This window comes from Cavia porcellus, unplaced genomic scaffold (assembly GCF_034190915.1).
Source record: "Cavia porcellus strain 051 isolate PalLab524CR breed Dunkin Hartley unplaced genomic scaffold, mCavPor4.1 scaffold_5, whole genome shotgun sequence".
Taxonomy (NCBI): domain Eukaryota; kingdom Metazoa; phylum Chordata; class Mammalia; order Rodentia; family Caviidae; genus Cavia; species Cavia porcellus.
This window is the reverse complement of record NW_026947488.1, coordinates 44,383,306-44,410,825: the sequence shown is the minus strand read 5'-3', so window position 1 is coordinate 44,410,825 and position 27,520 is coordinate 44,383,306. Positions and strand designations below refer to the sequence as shown.

General features: G+C 40.0%; 1 protein-coding gene across 5 annotated transcripts in view; it reads left to right on the top strand.

Moving 5' to 3' along the window:
• Plcb4 (phospholipase C beta 4) overlaps nt 1-27,520 on the top strand; it is a 355,157-nt gene that overhangs the window by 60,337 nt on the left and 267,300 nt on the right. Inside the window, exon 1 of one of the 5 annotated variants that reach the window (XM_013159798.3) lies at nt 12,645-12,664. The exons of the other annotated variants lie outside the window; for them this stretch is intronic. The gene's annotated coding sequence lies outside the window, so the exon portion shown is untranslated. Of the gene's footprint in view, nt 1-12,644; nt 12,665-27,520 lie in introns of those variants that run through there. 5 annotated transcript variants of the gene reach the window in all.

Sequence of the window (27,520 nt, the reverse complement as noted above, 5' to 3'; positions counted from 1 at the left end):
TTTCCTTCTGTGCTCCCAAAGTTCATAGTCTAGTGTCAAGGCAAGAATAATTATTTTCAAAAAAAAACAGGAAGAAGGTGACACATAACTGGGTAAACCTGCATTTGCCAGAGAGCGGAGGCAGGAAGGCTATGATCAGCCTGGGAACTGTAACAGGAGACAGGAAGGAGCTTAGCACACCAGACTTGGATTGGCTTCTAACTGGTGGCATGCTGGGTCAACACAGTTAATGGCTGTGTAGTGTGCAGGACGCTTGCAGTGTAATGGAGAGTCGTGGTGATTCTATGCCTCTGTTTGCAATGACATACTGGAGAGATACTTGCTCTCACCGGAGGTTCTGGCTGTCCATGGTGATACCTCTCCATGTGTGCCACAGCAACTGCATTTCCCAAAGGGATAAGACTAAAATCTTGCACAGTGTGCTTTGTAAAATCTTCAACACTTTTCTTCCAAGGATGTATATACTGTTCCCTTACCTTTATATTGATGTTATTTAATCTCAGGGCTACATATAGGTCATGGTATTGAAATACATATTTGAAGTTACTCAATTAGTTTTGCCTTGATAATATATGTACATCTTACTAGCATGGGAGATGACACATTAATAATGCTTGTAAGTTTGAATTATTGACAGGCACGATGTTGTCTTGCAGTCTCAGCAACAGTTCTAATATGATATGAAGATAGTTGAATTTTCCATGGAAAACAAGTCATAGGCACTGCCTATTGTGACTTGTGATTTATATGCGTAACAAGAGGAGATGCTAAACCCCAATTAGAGTTAGTGAAAATAATTATGTAATTACTGTTTCCATCAAAGTTTATGGAAGCTTTAATTATAATCTTGGACCTCTTTGGTGATCTATGAAACTCACGTTTTATTAATCCCTGGTCCAAGGGATTTCTGTGAGCTTTTCTTGTTAGTACTATGGCTGTCAAATTAGGTAACATTCCCATAGTGCTGAAAGATTTCCAAGCAATTGAAAAATGCTAAATGCCTCTGTAATTGGTCAGGCTCGTGTCATTGGTTGTGGGAAAATGAAGGTGTTTAGCAACCTGGGGCAAGCACTTTTCGGTAAGATGTGCAAGTTGAGTATTTTATCTTTAAGGCAATTCACAGTCACCTTGCATGTTGGGACACCAGCCAGCAACTTCAATACTAATCTTAGGAGCCATCTTAACTAGCAAAACAACTATTAAAAAAGTACTTTATTGTTGGGTCAGTGTACCACTCGCTGATAGAGTACTTCCCTGGCCTAGGTTTGATCACTGCCACACATGCAGATGAGTAAATTAAAGCAGCACAAAATTGTGAAAAGCTTGACACTGAATAGACTTCAAGAAGGATAGGTTATAGTATTAAAGCTAAACAAGAAGGCAGTGTGGCGCTTGTTTGACCCCAGCTAGGAACTCGTCCAATAAGAAACTCGAATGTTTTGCCTTTGTGTACGTGTCTACCAAAGATGGTGAAAATCCTGTGTTGTTTTTCAGTGAGAAATAAATTTAAGCAAATATGCAAATATAGGAATCATGAATAATGTGCATTGACTCTCCTTGCTAATGTTTCTCTGTGGACTGCAATCTAGTTGTGGCATTGCTACTTTTGCCCTAGGGTATTAGTTCCTTATTCATAAAGGGGGGGGTGTTTAGAGTAAATCAGTAGCAGTAGATTTAAAAAATGTAGCAAAAGGATCTTTTATTTATGTGAAAGTACAAATTATTAAGCAATTGTTGGCTTCTCACTCCCTACCTTCTCTGTACATTTTGCTCACTTACTTTTTTTTTTTTTTTTTTTTTTCCTGGTTTCTTTCAATGCTTGGAATTGAATCTTGGACCTTAGCATGCAAGACAGTACTTCACTGATGACCTAGATCCCAATCCTTTAATTTTCTTTTGTGATAAGATCTTCCTAACTTGTCCGGGTTGCCTCCAGTTTGATCTTTCTGCCTCAGCTTCCTGGGATTACAAGCATGCACTACCACACCTGGCTTCTCCAACATTTCTACCAGACCAGAGAAAACCATTAGATTAGATCTCCATAGCCACGTTCCCTTGTTCCATTAGATTATATTTTATTCATTTGATAAATATTTATTGAGTTGACACAATTCTAGATGCTATTAGTATATATGGTCCTCTAAAAAGCTTATTGAAGTGGTGTTGAAGAATGAACAACATATTTACTTTATTTGTAATTTTTAGTTTTTTTTTAAAGCCCTCTGCTAGTTCCAAGACTTCTGACCTCTATTTGAATATTGATTGACCTAAATTTTTTGAAACTCATGAAACATGTTGGATTTACTTAGGAGCTCCTCTGAGGCTTACTTTTCCTTGATTGGGGCATCTTTTGTTTCTGAAACTGGAACCAGGAAGGATCTCCTCATTGATCACATCTGAGGGTAGGTCAGTTGGAAAAGTTTACTCACTACAAAAGAAATCAGTCAAACAGACTCCTGGTATTTTCTTGGGCATCCTTATCACTCTGAGGGTTGTATCTATTACTCTGTTGAAAGGTTGTCATAATAGAGATGCTTTCCCCTTATGAAGAATGCATATCATATTCCACATGTACAGAAATAGTAAAGTAATTATATTGTCATTATGCATGAAAGCATTCTTAAAGTGACCTTCTGTCACTTTTACTAAAGAAAATTGAAACTTTTTGGCATATGAAAATGGTGCAGAGTTTTTCAAAGTCTTCACTGCATTAAAACTAAAAGCAAAATTCTAGATTGTGTCTTCAAATGAGAATCATTCCTCTAAAAAGAAAATTGGGAAGGGAAGTAAGAGATTTAAATAAATCTATTTTATTCCCATGGGTGTATTTTGATCATAAAAATCTTTAGATTTATTCAGTGAATAAAATTAATCTTTCATAAGTAAACCTTCCATAATCAATACTTCAGAGAGAAAAAAGTTTTGCCTCAAATACATTTTTCCTTAATGTGACAGTTAAGGTATATTGCCAATTTGATTGGCATGGGCTTCTGCCAGGGGGTTAGTGAAGCACACTTCTGAGTGTTCCTGAGTGGCTTGTGGAGGTGTGATTGTGTAATATGTACTTGGCATGATTGCCCTGTTCTGCTTTTTGCCCACCATGTACTAAGCAGCTTTTCTCAGCCATGCACATCCTCCATGATATTTCTCCCTTGGAGCCAGCTTTCCATGGACTGAATCCCTAGAAACCATAAGTAAAGTTAAATTTATCTTCCTTTTAAATTGTGTGTGTTGGGTATTTTCTTGCCAGCAAAAGGAAAGCTGAAGTTTTCGTTCTTCTGTACCAAAAGCTAGGTAAGGAGAGGCACTAAGTTTTGTGATAGCTTTAGTTTAATTTGGTACAGATTGTTTCATGCCTACAGTGACTAGCTTTTAAGAAATAAATTGATGTCTACTTCAAAAGGTCTGGTGTATGAGGAAATCTGGTCTCACCTGTGGTGTACTGTTTCATTTGGTGATGCTAGTGAACTCTGTCTCCGTCTCTCATGGTCTGATCTGTTCTTCTTACTGACTCTAGACTTGGGCATATGACTTGGTGTGATTAATGGGACATTAATAAGTGTCATGCAAGCCGAGGGCTGGTAAGTGCTTGAGGTAGTCCCCTTGGAGTGCACTCCTCTGGAAGCCACCTCTATTTCTAGCTTAGAGTAGGTTTACAAATGATGAGCCAAGTGGAGAGAGACCCTGAGGGATGAGAGGCTGATGAATTGGTACAGTTCCATGCAAGCTCCCCACTGAATGCAGCCTGTTGAATGACCTCAACTTTACTGTATGGATCAAAAAACTGTCCAACTGAGACCAGCCAGTTAATTCTGACAAAACTGTTCAGTCATTAAATTTTACAGTAGTTAGTTATGTAACAATAGATGACTAAAACTATATTGTACTTTAAGAGGTCTCTGCTAAAGGATGTACTCTGCAGAGACCTTGTGCGAGATTGCAGTTCAGAATGCTCTGACGCCATCAAAAACACGGTGAATGAGAGCACAGTGAATGTGTTATCTGTTAAATGGATGGACCACTGCGTCCATCTTTGCAACTGAGTGTCACTCCTGTAGTATTCTTACTTTCACAAAAGCTATGCTTAATGATGGTACGCTGCAAAACTGTTGCTCTTTTATTCATTCGGATTGTGGAAGATACTGACAAGTACAAGGGAAAAAGAAGTGATCTATGGCCTCACCATCAAGAAGTTAACTTTCATACTGTAAATTCACTTAATACAGAACTGTACTTGAATCTTCTTTGAAAGGCTAGTGTATAAATGAGTAAACTAGGCCCGGTTGAGGGTGTAGACTCTGATATCATTATAAAAGTGGTTATAAGTGGTTATGTAGTTTCATGTACTATATGTACAGTTTATGATGCTCTGTGTTCCATTTCATTCCCCATACTGCTTTTTCTGAAGAAGTCTCTCACTTAGTTTCTGTCTATGCAATAGCTTCCCACTGCCTCCAGACCAGCGTTTCTCAACCAGGGATGGTTGTGTTCCTCGCTGACTCTGGCAGTGTTTGGACATTATTGACAGAGGTCAGGAAGGTATGTGTATTTGTGTGTGTGTATATCTAGCAGTGTACTGTACTATGAAGAGTGATCAAAGAATGTTTAATTACTGTAAATGACAAGTTGCTACTAATCTCTCTCAAAATATTTGCCCCTTGCTTTGAACACACTTGTTCTATCATCCTTGCCACTTTCTGAAGCTCTTTTGGAAATTCTGTGATATGAATGTCTTTAGTACACTATCATGGCTGCCTCGATGCCCTGAATCCATTTAAAAATTTACTTTTTATGAGCATTTTGGCTTGGAGGAAGAGCCACAATTTGCTCAGTGACAGGTCCAGTGAATAAAGTGGATGGGAACACACCATTGTTTTTGTTTGACAGAAATTGTGGTAAATATTTGATCAATGAGGGATGATAAAAGAAAAATATGGTACATGTTTGAATTTTAAAAATGTTTTATAGCAAAAGACAGAGAATACCCCTTCTTCAAACACACTTATCTCATTACCCTTGGCAATGTGTCTTTTACTGTAATAAGTTTTTAAAAAATTTGAGCATTCACCGTTTTGTTTGATCAACCTTGTCTACTGACTATAAAGGTGCGCTAGCATTTTTCTTTTTTTTTTTGTCTTTTTTATTTTTATCGGTACCAGGGATTGAACTCGCGACTGCCTGCTTGCAAGGCAGGTGCTTATGCCGCTAAGCTAAATCCCCAGCCCCCATGTTAGCATTTTTTAAGTGTAGAGTCTAGGAAGGGACTGCTCCATTGTGATGTCCAGGACAGAGTCAGACAATGGGAAGTTATTCAACTCGTGCTAGTAACGCCACTTCTGAGAAACCTCACCAAAGGGCAAGACACGTGCTTTACCCTTGCTATCCTTCCTGATCTCACATCGTTGCCCTCCCGCCTCTCAGGCATGCCCCTTCTGCAGTGCCAAGCTGCCTCCTATTTTCATGTCTTTTCTCCTTTGTGGGTCTTTGCTCATGTTTCTACAGTCTGGAGCATAGGAAACTATTCCCTGTGATAGATTTATTACCTTGTTTTTTGCATACTTTTATTTTCCTTATTACTTTTTAAGATCTCTTGAGTCTACACACTTGTAAATTCAAGGTAAGCCAGGACCAAGACACATAACTAGTAAATACGTAAGTGGGTGGATGAATGTCTGAATGGGCCAGGACTGGAGAGAGGCTGAACCTGCTACTGTTGCTGGCAGTGTGTAGTCTACCTTCAGCCAGTTGGTTTTCTAGTGAAGGAATCAATTATGCAAAGACCCTGTGTGGGCCCATTCACCCCTCTGCGTGTGATTGTAGTGTCACTGACTCCATATTTGTTCTTCCTCTGTCTTATTTATCTCTTAGCAACCATGAATATCAGCTTCTAGGTGGGCTTGAGAGTAGTGAGACAGCTTCATACATACGAGGAGTTTATGTCCCAGATGACCATCTGCAAGGATGAATATAAGAGCAATTACTTTTTCAGGTACTTCCTTAAGTGTGTACCCTTTACGTAATGATAGTATTACATGCATGATAATCAGTTTCAAAATGGAAGCTATGACCCCCTAATTTAATGGACATGCACATACATTGTGCCCTTACTCACGGTGCTGAGAATGACATTACTGCACCCTAAACTGCAATGCTTCTGAGCAGGGAGGAGTTTTGTAGGAATGAAGAACTGTCCCAACCCACATTAATTATAATACAGACAGGATATCAATTTTTTTTCTACACATTAATATCGCAACAGAAAAACACTGCTGTTTGTGGGCAGTCCCCAAGATTTTGTAGTAATTGCTCTTGGCTATACCCTGGGCTTTGAAATTTTACAAGTTTCCTAGGTATTTCTGTCTTTCTCCCAACTTTGAAAGTCACTGATGTAGATAATTAGATTGATTGTAGTAATTCATGTTAACATTTCCAAAGCAATTTAATGTAATATTTTCCTTGTTGGTAATTTAATGCTTAACAGTTTTATAATTTTGAGTATACATAATAAATTAGCACTTACAACTTTTTGCAAATTTATAATTGCAATAAGATAACATCTGATGTTTTGGTAAATGACATCATATAACCTCATTTTTTTCTGTCCTCTCCCTTGACCCTGAAACTTATGAGACACACCATAGAAAAGCAGCTGGACTTTGTTCCTGTTGGAGGAAGTTGGAAGGAGCCCATTTTGTTTTTAAAGATAATGTATCCATAAAGACACAAAATTAAAATTGTTTTTTCTTGGTTCCCATTCTGCCTCTCCTGGTTCCAGCAAACACAGATCTTTTTGCCAGAGAGAATAAATATGAAGAGCCCCTGGTCTCAAATTGCCTTCCAGGAGATTTATTGTTTCTTTTAGGTTTTTTGTTTTATTACAGGTGGTACATTTGTAATTAATGTGTTGATTAAGAAGAAAAGCAAAAGAAGTTTTGAATCCCTTCTGATCATCTCTTCTATGTACTTTTCTATTGCTTGTCATACCACTGAGATGAAGTCTTCACTAGCTTTCAGACTGATTATGCTTTTGACTGGTGTTTACAGTGATTTCGCCATTTTTTTAAAGATACATGATTAAAAATAAGAGTCTTACTCATTCCATGGCACTGCATGCCCAGCACCATTTTTTTTTAAAAATGAGTGTAAGAAATTTGGGATGTAAATAACTTTTGACAATGGGTAGATAAACACTGCTGTTGACCAGCTGCTTTTGAAGACAATAGCTTCTGAGTCTGGAATATAATCATTCTAAGCTGTAGAATTTTTGGCTACTGTATTCTGTTTTATTTTGAGAGGGAATACCATAGTAGGAAGGAGCTGTCAAAATAATGTAGTAGTGTAAACCTCCCATTTCTTCACAGTGTGCACGTATGTCAAATGATTAGGGTTGGATGTGCAGCTAGCTCTCTGAAAGCACCTTCTTGGCAGGAGGAGGCCCTGGGTTCAATCCTCAGCACCACAAAAGACAAAACCAAACCAAGTAAAACTAAACATCATGGATATATTTTAAAAAGACAATTAAGGTTGTTCTTTAATTTGTCAATTGATGGCATTCATGTAGCGTCATCCCTCCTGGAGGTGACCTGCTGGGTGTCAGGAATAATAAGTCAAATGATTTGCCTAATGAGATGTATAATGGATCCCATAATGGATCAAGATGCTTGTCAATAGATGTTTTCATGTGATTTATCATTGTGAAAGTAATTGATTATTTTTAAACTGTCAAATAGAAGAAAGTTGGCTGAAAATCGTCTTACTGTAAATTGTTTGCTAGATTAAATTCTTGATTTCTAGAAGTTAGGGTTTTTTTTTTTTCTGTGACACAGAAATACTTTTGTTTCTTCTAAATAACCTAAGTTTTAGAATACACTGCAAAGAAGGAAGTTTTGTTTAAAAGTAGGATTGGACCATGAGATTTGTGTCCCTTTAATAAAGTTTAGTAAACTGAAAAGGGAACTTAGAGGTCATTCATTTGACAGATGAGAAAATTGAGTCTCTAGCAGGTTGGCTTCTTTGCTGGGACCTGCTGAGCCAGTTCAAAGTCAAGCTATTGACAAAAGTCCCATGTTTTTACTTTGGTGCAGACTGAAAACTGTAGGCACTAGTTTAGGCGGCTCTCTTCCAAAGCTGGTTTAAGACAGGATTTGGACTTCCAGTTGTTTCCCTGTGAGGTGACCTAGGAAGATGAGAAAAGGAGGGCGAGACGGTACATAGCATGTGCTGATAAGCAGATCCCATCAAGGGCAGCTGAGGCTCCTGTGTGCCAGGGACCTTTGCAGTGTGTGTCAGAGTTGCCCCACGGAGGAGTTAAAGAATTGGGCTATTCACTTACCAACTCCTGTGTCACCACTGGAAGGTGTCTCCTAGAAGCTGTGCTCCTGGTTCCTTGTAGCTGAAAATGTGCTGTCAAGAGAGTCTTGGATCTCAGAATAAGACCTCTTCGGTGTGCTTGGGAACTGAGTCAGGGACCATGGAGGGATCTGGGCAGATCACCGCCTGTTCCTGTAAGCACTTAGAAAGTAATGAAAAGGCATGCAGTGGAGCTGCTCTGCACAGCACTATCCTGACTCGACAGAAGCCCTGTCCTGGCTCTTGCTGCTTCTGTGCCTCAGAATGCCTGCTGCTCTTCTGTTGGACGGATGGGACTGAGAAAAAAAGGACTGAACTGAGCCCATCAGTGTGGGGTGTTACCTATTTACTCCTCTAAAGCAGCGACCCACTTTTCTCCAGTCTGCTGCTCACCCAGGCTGGGTGTTTATAGCTGCAGCTTCCTGGGCTCCTGGATTCTGAGGGTGTTCAGGCAATGGAAGGTGTTAGAGCAGACCGGAGGGAGTAGAGAAGTGAGCTCAGGGTGTTTGTTCCCTCAGTTCTTTGCTTGCCAGCATACTGTTGGGACTGTGTCTTCCTCTTGGAAGCTGTAGTTGGTCATGGTGGCCCTCTGTTTGCTGCTTTTTCTGGGTTGATGTAGTTCTTTTCTCTTATGCCATCATGTTGGACACTCCATATTCCTGTTTCGGTTTCCCTAAGCCCTGCCACACCAGGTAAAGATACCTTATTAGACTCCCTCCTTTCCGAATCTCAGCTGCTTCCTGATGGGGCCCTGACTGGACACCATCTTGCAGGTATCCTCTAGACAGAACTGGGTGAAATGGAGCAGCTAGAGATAGGAAGACATAAGATGATGAAGCATAAATTACACTAGAGCCCTAAGGACACTTTCTATGTAGGGTGCATTAATATAACAACATAACTGACTGAAGAAGATATTTTTGGAGGTGCCTTAGGTTGTAATTGGTAATATGTTTTCTTTTCTGCTGTATGAGTAGTTCTCTTTGAGTACTGAGTTGAAAGTTAAAAATGCTGCTTTATTATAATGATGAATGCAGTTAATTATAAAGTATTTAGCTCTATAAGATGTAATAATATGCAATTCAGAGGAGCGGAAGGGTACAATGGATCTGTCCATCTGAAAGTGTCAACGATTTGTCTCAGGTATTCCAATGTTAGATAAGTGTTTCCTCTTAACTCTATATTTCTCATCTGTCAAGTGGGTTATAATTGACTTTTGGGGGAGGTTTTTACAAAATAGTCATTGCAAAAGGCATTTCAGACCACTTAAAAAGGACACGCTAGGAACAGAAGACAACTTGTTCTGCACAAATTTACAGACGGCCTATGGTGACTCAAGCGCTGTGCCGCGCACCACGGGCTCAGTAATGAATACTGTTTGCTCATTGCTTTTCAGGAAATCAGCATAGTTAGGAAAACAGAAATTTTAACAAGTGATTATGATATAAGCATTTATTGGTATAGAGTGAGTTTTATGTGTGTCTAAATGAGGGAGTAGTTAAGTCTATCAATAAAAGGCACAGAGGTTGGCAAGTGACAGAAAAGGCTTCTTAGCACAAGTGACCTTGAGTTGGCCCTGCAGGATAATGATGAGCGTGTCAGGGAGGTGAAGTTGGGGAGCATGGCATGAAGAGAAGTGCGGAGTTTCTTGACTGCTTGGAGATGCAGTGAGGCTTGTGATTTAGCCAAATTTCGGTGGTCATTGGAAGAACGCCTGGACTTAAGGCTGAAGATAAATGGTAACTTAACGTTAAGATACTCACTGTCACCTGAAATAATGCCGATACTATGCATGCTCTAAAATGCTATAGGAATATGAACAAAACAAGGACAACTGTTCAAAGGATCTTCCGACTTTTAAGGGAAACATTGCTAGACCTCTTATAAGTACTTAAGTATGGAGCAATGCATATTTTTGATTGATGAACATCTCAAAGAAGGGAGATAGACTTGGTGCTGTCTTCTGTAGGTATGTGCCTTTGTTCAGATTTGTGGACACTTATATCAGACTTCTAAGTAAAACAGTTAACCTTCTGTCATTATAAATTCTCAAGACATGAGTAGAGGTCCTCCATGGGACAGAGCAGAAGTGTTCTACTTGACCTCCCAGCTGAATGCAACTCCTGACCATTCCAACTCCTCTGAACCCCAGAGAACTGCAGTCGACGCCAATTTCACAGGAGCAGAACTGTCTGGCTGACCCACCAGGCACAGACTTACAAAGTCACTGAATGGCAATGGTTATGTCAAGCCAATCAGTTTCCAGAATGGATTTTTACAATGCAAAAAAGAACCAAAAAAGAAAGAGAAGAGGGTAGCAAATACAAGAAGGAAAGAATAAGGAGTTATACAAAGAGATGGGAAGTATGAGCTGGACTTTGGCACATGAATTCTATGAGACCTGACTGGACTTTGTCACTGCCCTTGAAATTCATAATAACATAAGTTTATTGACAATAAGACAAATTTCAATATGCACCTGTCTTCCTCAGGGCTGCAGTGCTGTGTACATTGCATGTTTGCTTGGAAGGAATAGTAATTGGTATGTGAGCATGAATTTTGTATCTGCTCAGCAAATACAGCATGCATATATGATATGAGGTCCTAATCAAAAAATCAGATCAAAAAGACATAGTAGGGACTCTATCAGTCAGGGATTTTTTACAATGGGACCTGAATGAGAGTCTGTGTGAATGAGCAGATTTAGGAAAAGTTACACACACACACACACACAGAGAGAGAGAGAGAGAGAGAGAGAGAGAGAGAGAGGACACTGTAGGCTGGCAGAGCCCATGTGTGAAATTTAAAGTGTGAGAGTGAGCAAGGATGTTCTTTCACACCCAAAGGCAATAAAGATATGAGGGATAGGAATGAGAGGTTGTGAGGTGCAGGGCTGTAGCAAACCATTGAGTATTATCCTTGCCGGATAGGGGGAGGGATTAGATGCTTGCAGGTAGAGGGCATTACTTCAGAGACCTGTGATTTGGACATTGTTTGCTCTGAAGTTGACAAGGTAGTTTTGAGAGAAAGAAAATGCAGCAAGTTAGTCTGCCCACATGATTGGTATGTCCAACCCCAAAGGGTGACAGAAGGAATGAAGAGAAAGCTAAATACACAGAACAAGGTTCATGTGAATAACTGGTAGGTTTTCATGCCTCAACTAACAGTGGGAAAAACAGAGAAAGAAGAGATAAAATGATCTTGAATCTGGATATACAGAAAATTATTTCTGTTCTCACCAATATCAAGGTTAGAAATGGAATGGACGTGCTAAGGTTGGGTGGGTCAGAGAGGGATAAAGTGTCTTAGAAACAAGGGGAGATAACTGTGGCTTGCCTGAAAAATAGAAGCTGGAAGTATAAATTGTTGGTACATCAGAAGTTATTGTATTATAGAAACTGAATAAAATAAAATTTGGAGTTGTACTGAGCCTTGGTTAGTCAGCTGTTCATCACTATGACAAAACACCTGAGATAATCACCATAAAAAGAAGAAATGGTTATTTTGACTCATGGTTTCAGAGGTTCTGGTCCATGGTCACTTGGCTCTACTGCTTTTTAGTGTAGCAAGTCAGAACTTCTTGATAGGACTGTTTGGCAGAGCAAGTTCCTCAACTCCTGGTGGCCGGGAAGCAAAGGGAGAATCAAGGAGGCAGGATCTCGATGACCTCTCCAAAGGCACACCGCTAACTTCCTCCCGCTGAGTCCCACCTGTTAAAAGTTCCACCACCTTCCAATAGTCCAAAGTGAAGACCAAGCCTTTAATACAGCCTTTGAGGGATATTCCTGGTCCAAACTATGAGAGCATTTAAAGTAGGAAATTACACTGAAAAGTTTTTATTTATATTGTTTGATCAGATTTTTATGCCTGTATCTTTTAATATGAGCAACTACTTTGAAGATAACAGTATGCAACACATTAATCATTGTTATTCTCCTACTGTCTTTCTTTGAAATTTTGTATCATTGTTTTTACTGTTTTTTTTTTCTCTTTAAAATAAAAAAAAAATAAAGTAGGGAATTAAAACCCTGAATGTCTGCCTTCAAATACTGATGCCCAATTCATCAGTAAGTTCTGTTTTTTTCTACATTCAAAGCATAACGCAGAATTGGCTAATTTGGATTACCTGTGTTGTCACCTGCTGATCTGACTTCATCTTCCTTTGCCTTGATTCTGCAGTACCTTCTAGCTGGCTCCCTGCCTATGTCCTCACCCACCTGCAGTCTGGTTTTAACACAGCAGGCAGAGGATCATTCTGGATCAGATAATGTCTTTCTGCTCTGAGCCTACAGCAGTTTTCCACCTCACTCTGAACGTGAGTCAGAGCCCTTACAAGGGCCTCAGAGCCTGGCATGATCCCCTCTTTGTTATCTGTGACTTCATCTGTTACTACTGTCTCCCTTGTTCTCTCCATGTTGCCTGTCCTGGCCAAAGGCTGCTCCACACCCACCATGCACGCCTTCCCCTGGGGCCTGTGCATGTTCTCCCTCGACCTGGAAAGCTTTCTTCCTGGTAAGACTTGTTGTACTCTCTCCTTGACGTCTTCACTACTTGAGACCTGCTTTTAATCTTCTGCTTTAACACTGTCATCCCTGTGACTTGTACTCCCATCTCCTTTTTCCTCCATAGCCTTTAGCTGTCATTTAGTACCCAGAGCATTGTCTTCTTAGCTGTGTGTTGTCAGTCTCCCCCCTCCAGCATGGAAGTTCCAGGAGAAAGGAGGTTTCTATCTGTGTAAGACATCCCCAGGTCCAGATGTAAGACATCCCCAGAGCCTAGACTATGGTCAGGTACGCGGTAAACATTTGCTGCGTGAGTGGGATAAATTCTGCCAGAAATTCCTTTTAAGGTGTATTCGTGAGTTCCATGAGATCCTGTATCATGAATTTTATGTTCAGGAATAGTCAGTACTCGACATTGGATAAGTCAATAGAACCCCAAGTATGCAATCTCAACCTTTTATATGATTTAGTTCCACACAGATTCATTTACTGAATAGAAGGGTGATAGAGGTGAGGGCAGTGGAAGCATGGTTTATTAAAATAGCAAAACCTCCACTTCTGACTTTAGCATACACATAGCAGTTGGACAATTTGTCATTATTGTTATTGTTATTAATTAGATGCTATTTAAAATTTTGGGCTTTAAACTCGTAACTAAGGATTTGGAGATCATACTATGCAGGATGCAGAAGTTGCTGGGGCTGACTGTGACTGTTCATGGCCAATTAAGGAAGAACATTGGCAGGAAGCTCGGGGTCAGTGTAGCCATGCTCTGCGGGAGTCCTGGGGCTGTGGTTTGCCTGTAGGGCATTAGCTAGCTGTGCTTTCTTCTCCCAAAGGGATCTCTGTTTGGTTACCTAGTGGGTGCTTTTCTAAAGGAGAACAATAAACAACCTCTGAGCATTTAATTTGTTAAGGTAGCCATGAGAAAAAGAGAAGAATCCAGTGAAGAAATTGCTCTTTATTTGGGCAGATTTACTTGGAAGTCCCTCTGCAATTGGCTTGTCTTACTTGGTATCAGTTTTATTGTTGCCAGGAGGTGCAGATGCCTCTTGAAAGCATACATGCAGGAAAGTAGTCCGTAGGAGGCAGAAATGAATTGTTGGAGGTTTACAAACTTTCCCAAGAACCGAACTGTCCTGGGGGAGCTGGGCAGGCCTGCATCTTTATGGGTGTTAATTGGGAATACTGACTGCTGTCTTCCTGTTAATGTGTGGGCTAGTGAACAGGCAGGTGATTTATTTTTGGGGGGCTTTTAAAAGGATTTTGAACAGGAAGGACCAAAGACACAAACGGAACCTGCAAAACATAAGGAGCATATTATGTAATTGGTGCACTTTAGGGTTAAAGCAATCCATAGGAAATTGTTTGGGACTTTTCTAGCTTGTGAAAATACTGTGCAGCCCTTGTTTTCAGATACAGTGTCTAAGGGTCAGACGAAAGTTCAAATAAAATTAAATCCCAGAGAACAAGGCTGTACACATACACAGCCAAAAGTTCAGCCATGTGACATTTCCTAAGGCTACGGCGTGTTGTCAGTCTGTGACAGAACTGTTTGCTAGCTCTGCCTAAAGTCTCTCGAGGTGTACTGGGTATTGAGTTTTGGGTCAAAGGGCACATGCGAGGAACCATTAGAGATGATCAAACCTTTTTGGTTTTAAAATATCCTACCTGTGTTTGCATTCATCCCTGTTCTGTCTAGGAAAAGTAACTCATGAGGTAACTGTAACTGAACATGTTGTCTAAAGAAGATGAGAACAAAAGTATTTCTCTAGCGAGTTATGTGATGGAACCAAGAAATATAAACTGCTGAGTTCTGAATGATGTTTTCTGCATGTCTACTGCTTCATGGGGTGTTTTCATTAGTAGCACAAATTTTGAAGGAAATCTCCCACTAAAACATTTATCCCTGGGGGGGAAAAAAAATGCTTATCCGGAAATCTTTTTTTCATTCATCATCTAGCATAAGCCACCTAAAATGAAATAAGTGGGGATCTGTACTATCAGATAGTCTAGACAAAAGGATGAACGTTTGTAATGAGAAAATGTTAGTATCAGTTGAATTACATCACGGGATCTTATATCCTGTTCTAGGGGTACCAGGAATAGCTTTCAGAAAGGAGCGCTGTGTCAATTGATAAAAGACTGATGAGTGACTTTAACTGGACCAACGCAGAGTGCGTTTGGCTTGCATGTGGCCAAGGGGTAAATGAGAGTTTACAGAAGAAACTGCGTATTATAGAAGCTGCATTTCTGAAATGCTTGCAAATGTAGAATACCCAAAGTTTCAAGACTTAATTCTGTATAAAGATGGTAGGTATTTCCATTTACCAGCTAATGTGGTGCCACCATGTGGCCATCTGCAGACACAGTTGGGGCCTTATGTTGATTCAAATGAATGTGAGATTATATTAATGACTGTATCATATTGTCGCACAGTTGAATAATTCAGGTTCACATGACCAAATGCAGAAGAGTTGCACAGTAGCCCCCTTTTATTTTTTGAGCCAGATTCCTCTTACAGTTGTTTTTTTTTTTTTTTCCTAGACAGGTTCTCTCTGAGTCACTAATCAGTAAGTTGTCCAGGCTGGGCTTGAACTTGTGACCTTGCAGTCCATTTGCTTGAATTGACAGTAGATCAGGCTTCACAGCATGTACACGTGGGAGTATGGGTAGGGTAGAGAGGAGGTGAAGCTGATAAGATCATCTGAGCCTTGTGAAAAGACAAACTGAGGCCCATTGCAATTTTAAAGACCATATTTGAGCAGGAAAAGCAGAAATTATACTATACATGGATTTCAGATATTTGTGGGACAATTATCCATCATTTCTAATTAGACTTTGGTTATAAATAATATATGCTTTTAAAGGTGTCAAGAGTGCTTTTAAGTTGTTTTGTTTGTTTTTGAGAAGCCTATTGACCTTATTTTGAAAAGAAAAGAAAATATGTATAATAACTAGCAAGGAGATTGAATAGAGGCTCAGCCATACATAGGGGATAAGACTGGGGGAAATTTAGTTAGCATCATACTTGGGGTCTGTGGTAAAGTAGCTTATAGGAAACATCGGTTTAACAAATTTACATCAACTTCCTTACTATAGGACTTTTAGAGTCTTAGAAACACTAGCATACACTAAGTATGCAGGACATTTGAAACCTGCTTTACGTCTTAGGATCCTGTGTTCTAGAAACAATCCTTAGTCTGGCTGAGATCTGGTTGTCCAAGGAATTTTTATCTGTTCTCTATTGCCACAGTAATGCTGTGTGGCTAGCAACCACAAAACTTCAGTGGCATAGGACAATAAAAATGAATTTAACTTAGAAATTTGGGAGGTTCAGCTGATCCTAATCTGGGAGAGGCAGATTTCAGCTACCCTGTGTCTGTGATTCTCCTCTGACGATCTCGGTTGAGTTTGCCCACATGTCTAGGAACTTATCTGGCTTTTGGCTGACCTCAGATGGCTGCAGCTAGGAAGACTGAGGCAACTCCCCTCTGCTGTATGTTTCTCTCATCCTCAGGCATATTAGACTTAGCGTGTTCTCTTGAGTATGGCACAGGAGCAGCCATGGGAGCAAGCCTGCTGTGTAAACAGTTTTAAAGTCTTTGCTTGCATCCTGCTTGAGAATATCCCATTGACCAAAGCCAGCCATAGCCAATGGAAGAGTAGGAGGACATACAAAGGGCATTTACAGAGAGGGAGAAGAATCGTGGTCTTCCTGCAATCCTAGAACCCAAAGTAGGAGTTGCTGGTGAGATCAGTGTCAACTCAGCAAGGCATGTGTTCAGACTTTCTGCCCCAGTGACAGATTATACTTTTAACTCTGGTAAGCAGCCTTACAAATAGCTGTCTGGGCCATGTCAAGGAAGAAAGAGTTCATCTGGGTTTGCAAGGGCTTTCATTGTTTCTTTATGGAATCATTCCATCCAGTGTTGGAAGGACTGAGAACCCCAGCTAGTTCTAGTTGCATCATGTTGCAAATGAGAACACAGAGGCCCAGAGAAGATAATTGACCTCTCTAATCTGGACAGCTAGCAAAAAGTAAAGCTGGGCCTCAACTCAAAAATCCTCTCTCCAGACATTAGCATTTTAATGACCTCAAGGAAGCTTTGTTGGGAAGATGCAAGGAGCAGAAGTATAATTTCAATCTTTTATATGTGAGCAAATCATGTTAGTCCTGGAAGGACTAATGTAAGTCATTTTTAAAATAGGAAGGTTAGAGTGGTTGTGCCTTGCTGGATGTCTTTAGAAGGACAAAGGGCAAGATTAGCCAGATATCAGGTGGTTGCTGAATAATGTGACTGGAGATCTTTGGTGATATAATTCTGTTTTCAGAGTTTTTCTCTTTTATCCTTTCCGTACTCCAAAGAATTTCTGCTGCACAAAGTTCACAGAAGTCCTTCTGAGAAGACAGAAAGAATTTGTACTCTACCACCTACCTGGTTAAAAAGGATAAAGTCACAGAGGTGGATCTAGTCTAGTCTTCTAGACTAACTAATTTAGTTGACAGTGGTAGGGAACAGTCTGTGCCAGATAAGTAACATTTCACTCATGATATTCTTACTATTTAAGCACTATCCAAAAAATGAGCAATTTTTATGATGAAATTATTTTTGGAGTATTAAATATATTTTCCTCACTAAGCAGAGTAATTGAAGCTCTCAGCCTCTTTTCGATATCAGTTATTAAACCATGCACTGATACCATACCATGCCTTGTAACGTAAAGCATTATTCTGGTTACTATTTGCTTTGGGCTCCTGGAGTATGTAAGATTACTTGCCATTAATCCAATTTGCTTTAGAGATCTGCTTTTTTTATTCTCAAGAATGTTTTTCTGTATTTCTTCATTGTCAGTTATCAGTTGCTGAATTCCTGGGCTGCTTAAATACAGATTTGTTCTTAGATCTTATTCTATGACCTTCTCCTGCTCTCCTGCATATTAAGAGGCATTAAGTTTCCCAGACTCCCTGGCCTCTGATTGGCCAACTGATTACTGCTGGGTGGCTGGAGGCTAGAACCAAGTATGTGGGTCTCTTCCTGCTTTCTTGGGCATCTCCAGGAATTAGCTGTTCCTTCATGGCTTCCTCTTGTCTTCCACAGTGGCCTGGGCATTGTATCTCTGGTCCATCAGTTGACTCAGCCTCTGGGTCTGGGTAATATTGCATCCCATGCTATTAGGCAAACTCAAAGCTCTGCAGTTTCTGGCTTTTGTGTTGCCTCTCTGTATTCTCTGGTCTCTTGCCCATTTCTTTACCTGTGTCACCTGACCTTGGTTTGGGAGACCTAGAGTAGTTTCTATTTTCTGGTTGATTTTGGTGATAGCAGTGTGACTTACAACTCTTTTTCTCTGTCTCTCATTTGCTCTTGGCAGACCGCTGTGAGGATGACATAGTTTACTTTATTGGTCAAAACTGCAGAAATGCCACTGACAGAGTGGTTTAAAATGTGGGGTTCTGATCCTAACTGCCACACCCATTGGTTAGATAACTTGGACCAAGCCTCTCTTGTTTCATCTAAAAAATGGAAAGAAATTGCAGCACCTAGATTTCCTGGGAAGCAGACCCCAAATTGCAGAGATTTATTCTGAGATTCCTGCGATCCACACCTGCGGAAGGGAAGATCGGAATCAGGAGTGGGTGGAGGAGATTCCTTAGCTGCTCCGGGGGAAGTGCTGACCTTCAGAGGTGCTTGACCTTGGGACAGCAGCTTGCTTTCCCAGAGCTGGCTGATAGTGGAGCCTGAGTACCTGCCTGGGTCACAGGAGCAGGGAAGCCAGTTATTTGTTCTGGAAGTGGGTTTGAATATGTGTCCCAGGAGTCCCAGTGAACCTCCGGGTTGCAGTGCGGACGCGAAACGCATCCTCCCTGAGCAACGCGTCCACTGGAAACGGCAGCTGGTGAGCGCTCAACAGCGCAGCGTTGTGGAATTAATGAAATCTGGCTGTCCCAGTCAGTGCACTTCGTGATGTCTAGCTTTAAGTTATTCAGAGAGGTTTTACTGACCTCATCTCTATAACCCTGTCCCAGAGAATGAAGGAAAAGCAGAGTATGTAGTCTCTCAATAAAAACAAGGCCTTCGTTTCTAGACATGGGCTGCAGAGCTCATTTGTACTGATATTACTGTAGAGGTGGGTTAAACACAGCCTGCCTTTAGATCCTCAGCTGTTTATTCCCTAAGATATTCAAGGTATTTAGCATCAATTTGATAACAGTCAGTGCGGCCCCTGCCATGTCACCACATTGATGAACACGCGCCGTCATTGTTTCTCAGGGCGACCCTTGTGGGCACTTCGATGTCTATTTTACGAGGCCTGAGGTCAGTCAGGTTAAGTGACCTGCTCCAGATCACCAAGCCGAGCAGTGACAGAGATGTTTTCCCATCGTGGCTGCCAACCTCAGGAAGCCTGTGCTTTTAACTACACTTTTGAACGATTTAAACGGCAGTAGGGGAAATCTCCTCCTCTGAAAATAACTCTAGCAAAGTGTAGGTGTTGTTTTGGTAGAAACAGTTCAGCTGTTGCCATAAAAATCTTCCCCCAAATGGCTTTGTGAGAGCAAAGCTGTCAGGCTCTGCTTGTGTTTGTGATGGGAGCCGTATGGCTCAGCCACAACATAAATGATTTGTTTCCCCGGCCTTGTTGGCAAAGTGATTTAATTTCTGTGTTTCCCAAGGTGGGGGGGGGGGAGGAGACAATCTGAATGCATAAATTTCTTTGTAATGAGATGTTTCATGAGGCACCGTGAGGAAGACTCAGAATAGGAGACCAGATACGTTTCCATTCAGTGTGTGATACAGCCAGGGCCTGGAGGTAAAGAGCTGGAATTCCCTCTGTCTTTTCTTCTTTTAGAACATTTCAGTCCTCAGTGCTTGATCAGGGAAGAATAGTAGAGGCAGCTAGAGCCCTCTGAGCAAGGGGGTGGTGAGTAAGGAGGTGTTCCTTACTGGTTCAGTAGGGTAGCAAAGCCAGTTACATTTGTTTGTATCTAAATAAAAGTCATACCTCCTTTTGTGTAGGACAAATTAAATTTTCAAAATCAGCTAACCATCTTGATGAGAAATGTAGGGAGCTGTAAGGTCAGGCATGGATCGAGGTTTGCTTTAATTTAATTTAATTTATTTATTTATGTGGATTTTTGAGACAGGGTCTCACTAAGCAGTTCAGGCTGGTCTTAAGCTCACTTTGTAGCCTATGCTGTTCTCAAACATGCAACAATCCTCCTGCCTCAGCCCCCTGAGTGCTAGGGTTACAGGTATGCATTACCATGCCCGGCATGGATTGAGGTTTAAAAATGTGGTCTGAGGAATCCTAGTTCTTTCTTAATTGTGACTAGTTCTTGCCCATTTTGGTCCAAAGTGTCCATCACATAGAGTGGAGTGAACAAAGCACACAGTGTCAGTCTGATCTGAAGTGACTTCTCCAGTGCAGTTTATGGTTCAGGCAAGATGGTCATGTTAGCTAAGTGAACAAATGAAGGGATTTTCCTGGAAGCTGAGGATGGAGAAAAATTATGTGAAGAAAAGATATGTAAGAGATGCCATTTATCTTTTACCTTCTTGCAGATTTTTAAAAAGTCATTGCATGTGAGGGGGCTATATTATATGTGAAAAACATTCAATGTGGAAACATTTGAGACAATAACAGCTCTTAGGATGCTGCCCGAATTAGGCAGAAGGTTAAAATACGGTAGGAGCCCTCTGCTGGGTTGTAAATACATGTCAGTTGGTGTCAACTGGATCGGAAATGACAAGTCTATTTTCAAATCTTAGTAATTAAACTATTGGAACCTAAAAGTAGGGAGGGTAAGAGATTATATAAAAAATCCAGGTAGTACAGTTGATTTTCTGCTTGCGCGGGGGGGGGGGGTATCCCATGGGTTTTAAATGCTCCTCAATTGGTTGAATTTTAATTTTTTTAAAAAAACTTTCCTATGATCCATAGCCCAGAGGGTCAAGTTTGAAAATATAATTATTTACCTAGATGTACTTATGAAATTCTAGTAATTTAAGTGGTAATAGGAATTGTTACTGATGGCTAGGTACTATTTTAGCATTCTAATCCTGAAAATAACCCTTTGATGTAAGGATTTTGGTATCTCTATTTTGCAAAATAGGAAACCAAGGCAGAGATCCCTAGTAATCTGCCTAAAGTCACATGGCAAGGAACTCACAAAGCTGATATTGGGGCCCAGGCTGCTTTCATCACTACCCTAGAAGTGTTTCTGAATAGTGTTGTCCATGTGTTAAGCATTCAGGTATCACACGCATGCATTGTTTGCTATGATCATATTCCAGTTTTATCATCATGTTATGTTTCTCACTTTTTATAATCACAAATAAATGTCCTTAGAAAAGGAAGCCTTCCAACTTTGCTGTCTTAAATGGAAAACTAGTATGGACCACAAATAGTATATATCCAATAAAAACTTAAAAATGAAAACTAAGTTAAGCCACTGCCTGCCAAAAACCCTTGAGTCAGAGGGCTGTCTGAGAGAGAGGTGGCGCCAGAGGGGAGGGCGGGTGTGGGGGCAGGGGGGGGGAGGGATTAAACACATGCCCTTAGTAACTGTAGACTGGTGGAATCTGTCAGAGCGAGGTGTCTGGCTTTCCTGTTGAGGTGTTTCTAGGTTATTCTGTGCTGACTCTGTGAAACCCCCAACACCACATTGCAGTTCCTGTGTTAGTGGCTCCTAGGCTTTGAAAATCACTTGTCCAAAATGTGAGAATGTTGTCATCTACTGACACGTGTGCTTTGAACCAGGAGCACCTTCTGCACTGTCAAATGTATAGAAGTCAGAGATCACTGGGAATAGGATTCCTTTTCTCTTTTACTAATATGATGTCTTCTGTACATATCTGATATCTATGATTAATGCATGATTATTATATTGTGTTTATAGTGTAAAAATAAAACAGGTCCCTGTTTAAAATAAATGATGAGAGTGTATTTTCATGTAGTGACAAGGATCGGGCTCTTAATACTCAGGCTTTAGTAATAGCAATTTGTGGACATAAAGAAGACTCATCAATATGAACACAGATTCATCTGCATCAGGAGAATTAGCTGATTATCAGCTCATATAATTTAAGTGTTCTGCTGGTTTTTCTGATGCTGTTACATTGTATGAATTCTTTGACGTGTGTGATTCATATGAATTCACATTCTGATGATCTGGTTAGCAGTGGCTCCCATTTACACAGAGAACTCAGCTTGGTATTTTTTGGGGGGTAGAGTCTTGCTATGTTACCCAGGCTGGCACTGAACTTGTGATTCTCCTGCCTCAGCCTTCTGAATAGCTGAGATTTATAAGTGTGGCCCACCATAAATGGCTTTTGATGAAAGTTTTAACAGACTTAAAAATAATGAATGAGTCTGATTTTATCTTGCTCAGTATTCCTATTTCTATTTTAAAATATTATAGTTAAACATTAAACATTAATAGTGTCGCTGGAAATAAGCAGGAAGAAATTAAATGCAGCTTGCATGGCAGGTAAATGATCTCGGACATCCACTGTTCCATGTGCTGGTGAACTTTGGAAATCTTTGGACAGAGCTTAGGCCTGCTGCATGCCCCTGATTAGGGAGAAGAGATGGATGTAGTTCAGGAAGAGAAGTTTAATGTGTTTGTGTGCAGAAACTGCTGCAGGCTGTGTCTCCAGTGGGTCACCTTTCCATTCCATCCTGGACACATGGTGAACTGGTGTCACCACTGTTGGTTGCATGAGAGAGAGCATTTTGTTTTCAGCTTTCATCTGGTGGTGTCATGTAGGGACCTGTTGCCAGGTCAGGTCTCTAACAGTGTTGCTGTGGCTTTCCAGAGTCAACCTATACTTATTCTACTCTGCCTTGGGGTGGGTACTGGAAAACAGAACTAGCTGAGAGTGCGTCCTGGCTCAGGAGATAAGTTAGAGGTGGTCAGGGTAGCTAAATCATCCCGGGCCTGGTCCTTGTTTGCTCATTCATCAATACACACTTGGCATCTGGTGTACATGGATGCCTGGTAGGTGTTCAGTAACTATGTTGTCTCATTCGTTTTCGTGGTGCTGCTCCCAATACCCAGCACCCACAACTTAAAGGAGAGATTTTGGTTCACGGTTTCAGGACATGGTTGGTTGGCTCCAAGGCAGAAAGGCCTGACCAGGACACAGCTGTTTATGTCATGGAGGAAAGAAGCCAAGAGAGAAGGGAGGAACTGGAGAAGAAGTTATACCGTAGCAGCCCATGACTCCAGTGATCACCTCCAACCAGATCCCACCTCCGAAGAGCATATCAAGCAGTGAACTCCTCAGGGGCTGAGCCCACTGATGAGGATATTGGCCCTTGTTCCAATCACCTTCTACATGCATGAGAATTTGGGGGGATATTTTAGATTTAAATCACAAAGTGTGTTAAATGTATTGGGCAACTGATTTTTGGGCATGTTATTTTCTTGCAGCAGGAAACCACAATAAAATGTGTGTGTGTGTGTGTGTGTGTGTGTGTGAACATGCATATTATAACTTCCTTAAGGAGTAGAATCTATTTGAGTTCTTTAAACTAAGAAAGAACATAAAAAGTTACCTTGGAGTCAGAGGCAAGTTTCTTATAATAGCATCTTCTCTGTTTGAAAAAGACAGTTCCAGGGTCTTTTAGAAAGAGAGAGAAGTAGAGATGATTTCTGCTCCTTTCCTCTTTGTATCTGGGTGAAAAGGGAGGGCTGGGAAAGGTTTAGAATAGAGAAGCCTTGTGAAAAACAGTTTTTTTTTCCAGACTGGGTCTTGAGGAGTAGGTCATATTAGAAAATAAGATTCTTTCTATAGTATTGGCAGTTTGAAATAGCATGAAAAGAACTTTTAGTAGTGGCCAGTCATTGTGTGGTTTGCTGAGAGAAGTACCTCTGAATTGAGAGGAAGCAGGACCAGGCTTCCTTTAGCAAGTAATTAAAACCAGGGGCATTCAAGGCACAAAGGCGACTGGCACCTTCTCACCACCTGGTGTATATCAAACCTAGGATAACAATCTTAATTATTTTAGAGTTAGCTGTTATTTATGATCTCTTAAAGTTTTAGATAGATTTTATGATCCTCATTTTACAAATAGGGAAACTGAAGTTTATAAAATTTGTCATTAATCGAAAGCCATTTAAACAACTAAGACATTATGGGTCTAGGATTTGAACACAAGTTTACTTGATTCCAAAAATCAAGTTCTTTCCACAGGTTAAGCAATTTCTTGCCCTTCTTGTAATTGTGTTTTGTGTTTAGCAGTTACCTTGAATAGATGGAACTTTTTTTCCATTTTTTAAAAGGAAGACATTTAGTTTTACAGGGCAGGGCATGATGGATTGTGGACTATTTCCAAGTTTGCCTAGTGTGCTTGGATGGGTGTGAGATGGTGGTCATGCTGGAAAGACCAAGGTGGTCTAGATCCTTCCTGTTCAGTATGATTCCTGGTCCAGCAGCACATCAAGTGATAGAGCGAAACACAGTCTGTTCAGGCAATGTGGAAAATTAGAGGCACATTCATGAGCGTTTGATCATACACATAATTTTTTGTTTATTCTTTGGTGTCTTCTTTTCTTTTTGCCATATGTTAAAAATGAGTTGACTGTGTTCACTAGACTGCCATTTCCAGCTTTAAAATAATGTTGTCTGCTAATTTGGTTTTGTTCCCTGGAACAATGAATTGACTTTACTCTGAGTATACTGGAGAGTCAGCTTTAAAATTTATCTTTTGCAAGGTTGAAAGGACCAAGGATACTACTAAATAATTGTTTTGGTCTGTAACCCAGAGATGATTAGAAGCTAGAGAAGCAAAAAGTATGTTAATTTTTGTATGTTTTGAGGGAGAGGAAGGAGAAGAAAATGAGTCAGAGATCTTACTGTATACAGAAGTTTCCTTGTTTATCATACCATTTTAAATGAATATTCTTGTGTTTCTTGTTATTGAGGGTCACTGCATAGGATGGCCTGTTTAGAGATACTGGGGAAAGATGTTGTGTGGATGTAGTGAGAATTAGAAAAGTTGTATTTGTTTTAGAAATGGCCTCATTCATGTTCACTGACTCCGTAATATTTAACTACAGGAATTACTGGTGTATTTCGCAGATAGGCAGGATTAAGTATATGTGATGTAATAAAAAAAATCAGTTAATGTTGAAAAAAATTATTATAGTAAAACACATATTGCAGTAGTTTACCACAAAATGCTCTCCCTGACTGGACATAATTATTCTATCATTCTTGATGATGTGTCTTCTATTCTATTAATTAAAAAAATAATTTTAAAAACTTCACCACATTATCACATCTTGAATGAAGCCTTCTGTATCCACTGAGTTTTTAAAAATTATATCCTCGCTTTATTTATATCTCTAAAAAGCCATTCTTAATCATTTTTAATTCAAAGCCCTTTCTACTGCTAAATGTTTAATGAGTTGGGGATGAGGAAAAGAAGCCCAGGGTATGTTGTCTGCCAATTGCTATGGTATAAATTGTCTCACGGTGCCCAGTTTTAAGCACTGTCTTTAACTCAGTGAGCCTAAAGGTGGAAAGGGGCCCATGGTTGTCTGTTGAAGGCTGTGTAGCTGTCACCCCACTGATTTCAGCCCCAAGAGTTTATAAGGGGAGAAGGTGCCAGGGAAGGCAGCAAAGAGAAAGGAAAACTAAAGAATGTAAAACATAATAAAAACAGAAAAATTGGGGAAGGAATTTCTGTTTAGGAAATTTGGGTAAAAATGTCTGCTCTTCCCTGAATCTGCTGAAATAATACTAACTAAAAGTGGGGTAAAAATCTTCACTAAATGTAGAGGTAAATGTCTAACCCCTAAATATGAAACTTGTGAAAGATATTGCCATGTTTGTTGCATTTGCAGCAAAGTTGGGGAAGATCACAGTGTTCCTCCTAGAGCATGAACAGGAGGAGCAAGGATTAGAACAGAGGCTGAAGGTGGAGCCCATGCCCAGACAGGCAGAAGCTGCCGGCTCCTTAGCTCAGTGTTTGCTTTGTAAGATGAGGCAGGAACCTCAGCATTTTCTCCTTTTCTGTAGTTCAAGTTTATATTGTGGCTTTTTAAAAAATTTTTTTTGGTAAAAAATTATTACAAATGTGAACAATAATGAAACTTTACAGGTTTGATTAACTTTAGGGAGTATCTGTTGACTTTAAGACCTGAAAAAAAAAGAATAATACATTCCTACTTCCATATTCTCCAGTGTCTTGATTACATTATTTTCATATTGATAATGTTTTCATTATATTCTGTACACCATAAATGGTAGGTTTCTCCTTTATGTATAAGTAAATTATGTTTCAAAAAACCAGAACAAAAGAAAATATCAGACCAGGAAACATAGCAAAATGAAATAACAGGATTAAGAAGAGCCACTTGGTTATTAGAAACCTTAACGTAGATGGGGTAAACTCATTTATTGGAAGGCAAGTATATTGAATGACTCATCTGAAACAAAGCAATTACAGGTAGATGTAAACAAATGCAACAGTGGTTCTAATTAATATGAAAGACAAAGGAAGTTTTCACTGTAAACTTTGTGTCTTCTGTGGTCTAAACTTTTTCAGTAAACCTGGATTACCTTAACAGTGAATCTTTAGGACCCCTGGGCTATCTTTATTCATTCTCATGAGACCTAGGATACCTTTGCTCTGCCTTTTGGCTATTTGCTCATTTGTGTTTTGACTTTGTTTTTCCCAAATGGGAACCCTTAGTAAATAGTGGCTGAAAAGACATAGCCTCAAGATATTGTATCATTACAATTATGATTTGTGCCTTACATTTTCCCCATCTTTGAGGATGGATCTTTCCCTTCATTTTCATGTACTTTGGTGAGAAAGTGATTTCTATTGATGTTTTATGGGCAAAGAATCATAGAATTAGGAAAATAAGCTGCTGGTCCAATATCATACCATCTTATGTCTTCTAAACCACTTAAAAAGTATTTCTTCAATAGAATGTTGTATTTATGACACTAATTATTAGTATCTATATTTATGAATTGTAGACATTCTTTTAAAATTAGATGTTTTATAATTGACTCATTAGAAAAATACACTTTGGAATTAGAGGTAACCCAGGTATATTGAAAGTTCAGTTTCAATCTTTTATTACTATTGTATTTTATTTTTGTACCAGGGATCGAACTCACGACCTCAGTGCTTGCCAGGCAGGTGCTTACGCCACTAAGCAAAATCCCTGGCCCTCTTTTATTATTCTTTTTAAAAAAAAAAACTTTAACAATGTTCTTTTGGGTGTTGGGGATTGAACTTTGGGCCTCGTGCATGCTAATGATGTGCTGTACTGCTCAGCTATACTTCCAGAACTTTAAAGACTTTAGTCCTTAAAGAATTATGATTTGGTGGAATAACTCACATGGAGTGTTTTGTTTTGTTTTGGGTACTGGGGATAGAATTCATGACCCGTGCACTTATGCCACTGAGCTAAGTCCCCAGCCCCAGTACTTTGTTCTTGAGAAAGAGGATGGAGAGGGATGTAGTGTGGACTTAATTATCTCAGTAGAGCAGCTGTGAACCACCTGTCTCCTCTGGTGAGTCTGCCCTTAAAAGTCATGTCAGTGATAGCAGTAGGAGTCTGTCAGGCGGTTGCTCAGGATGAGCAGAGAGTGCTGGGATATCTGAGAACTGCAGAACACTAGGGCTTAAGATAAACAGAGTAT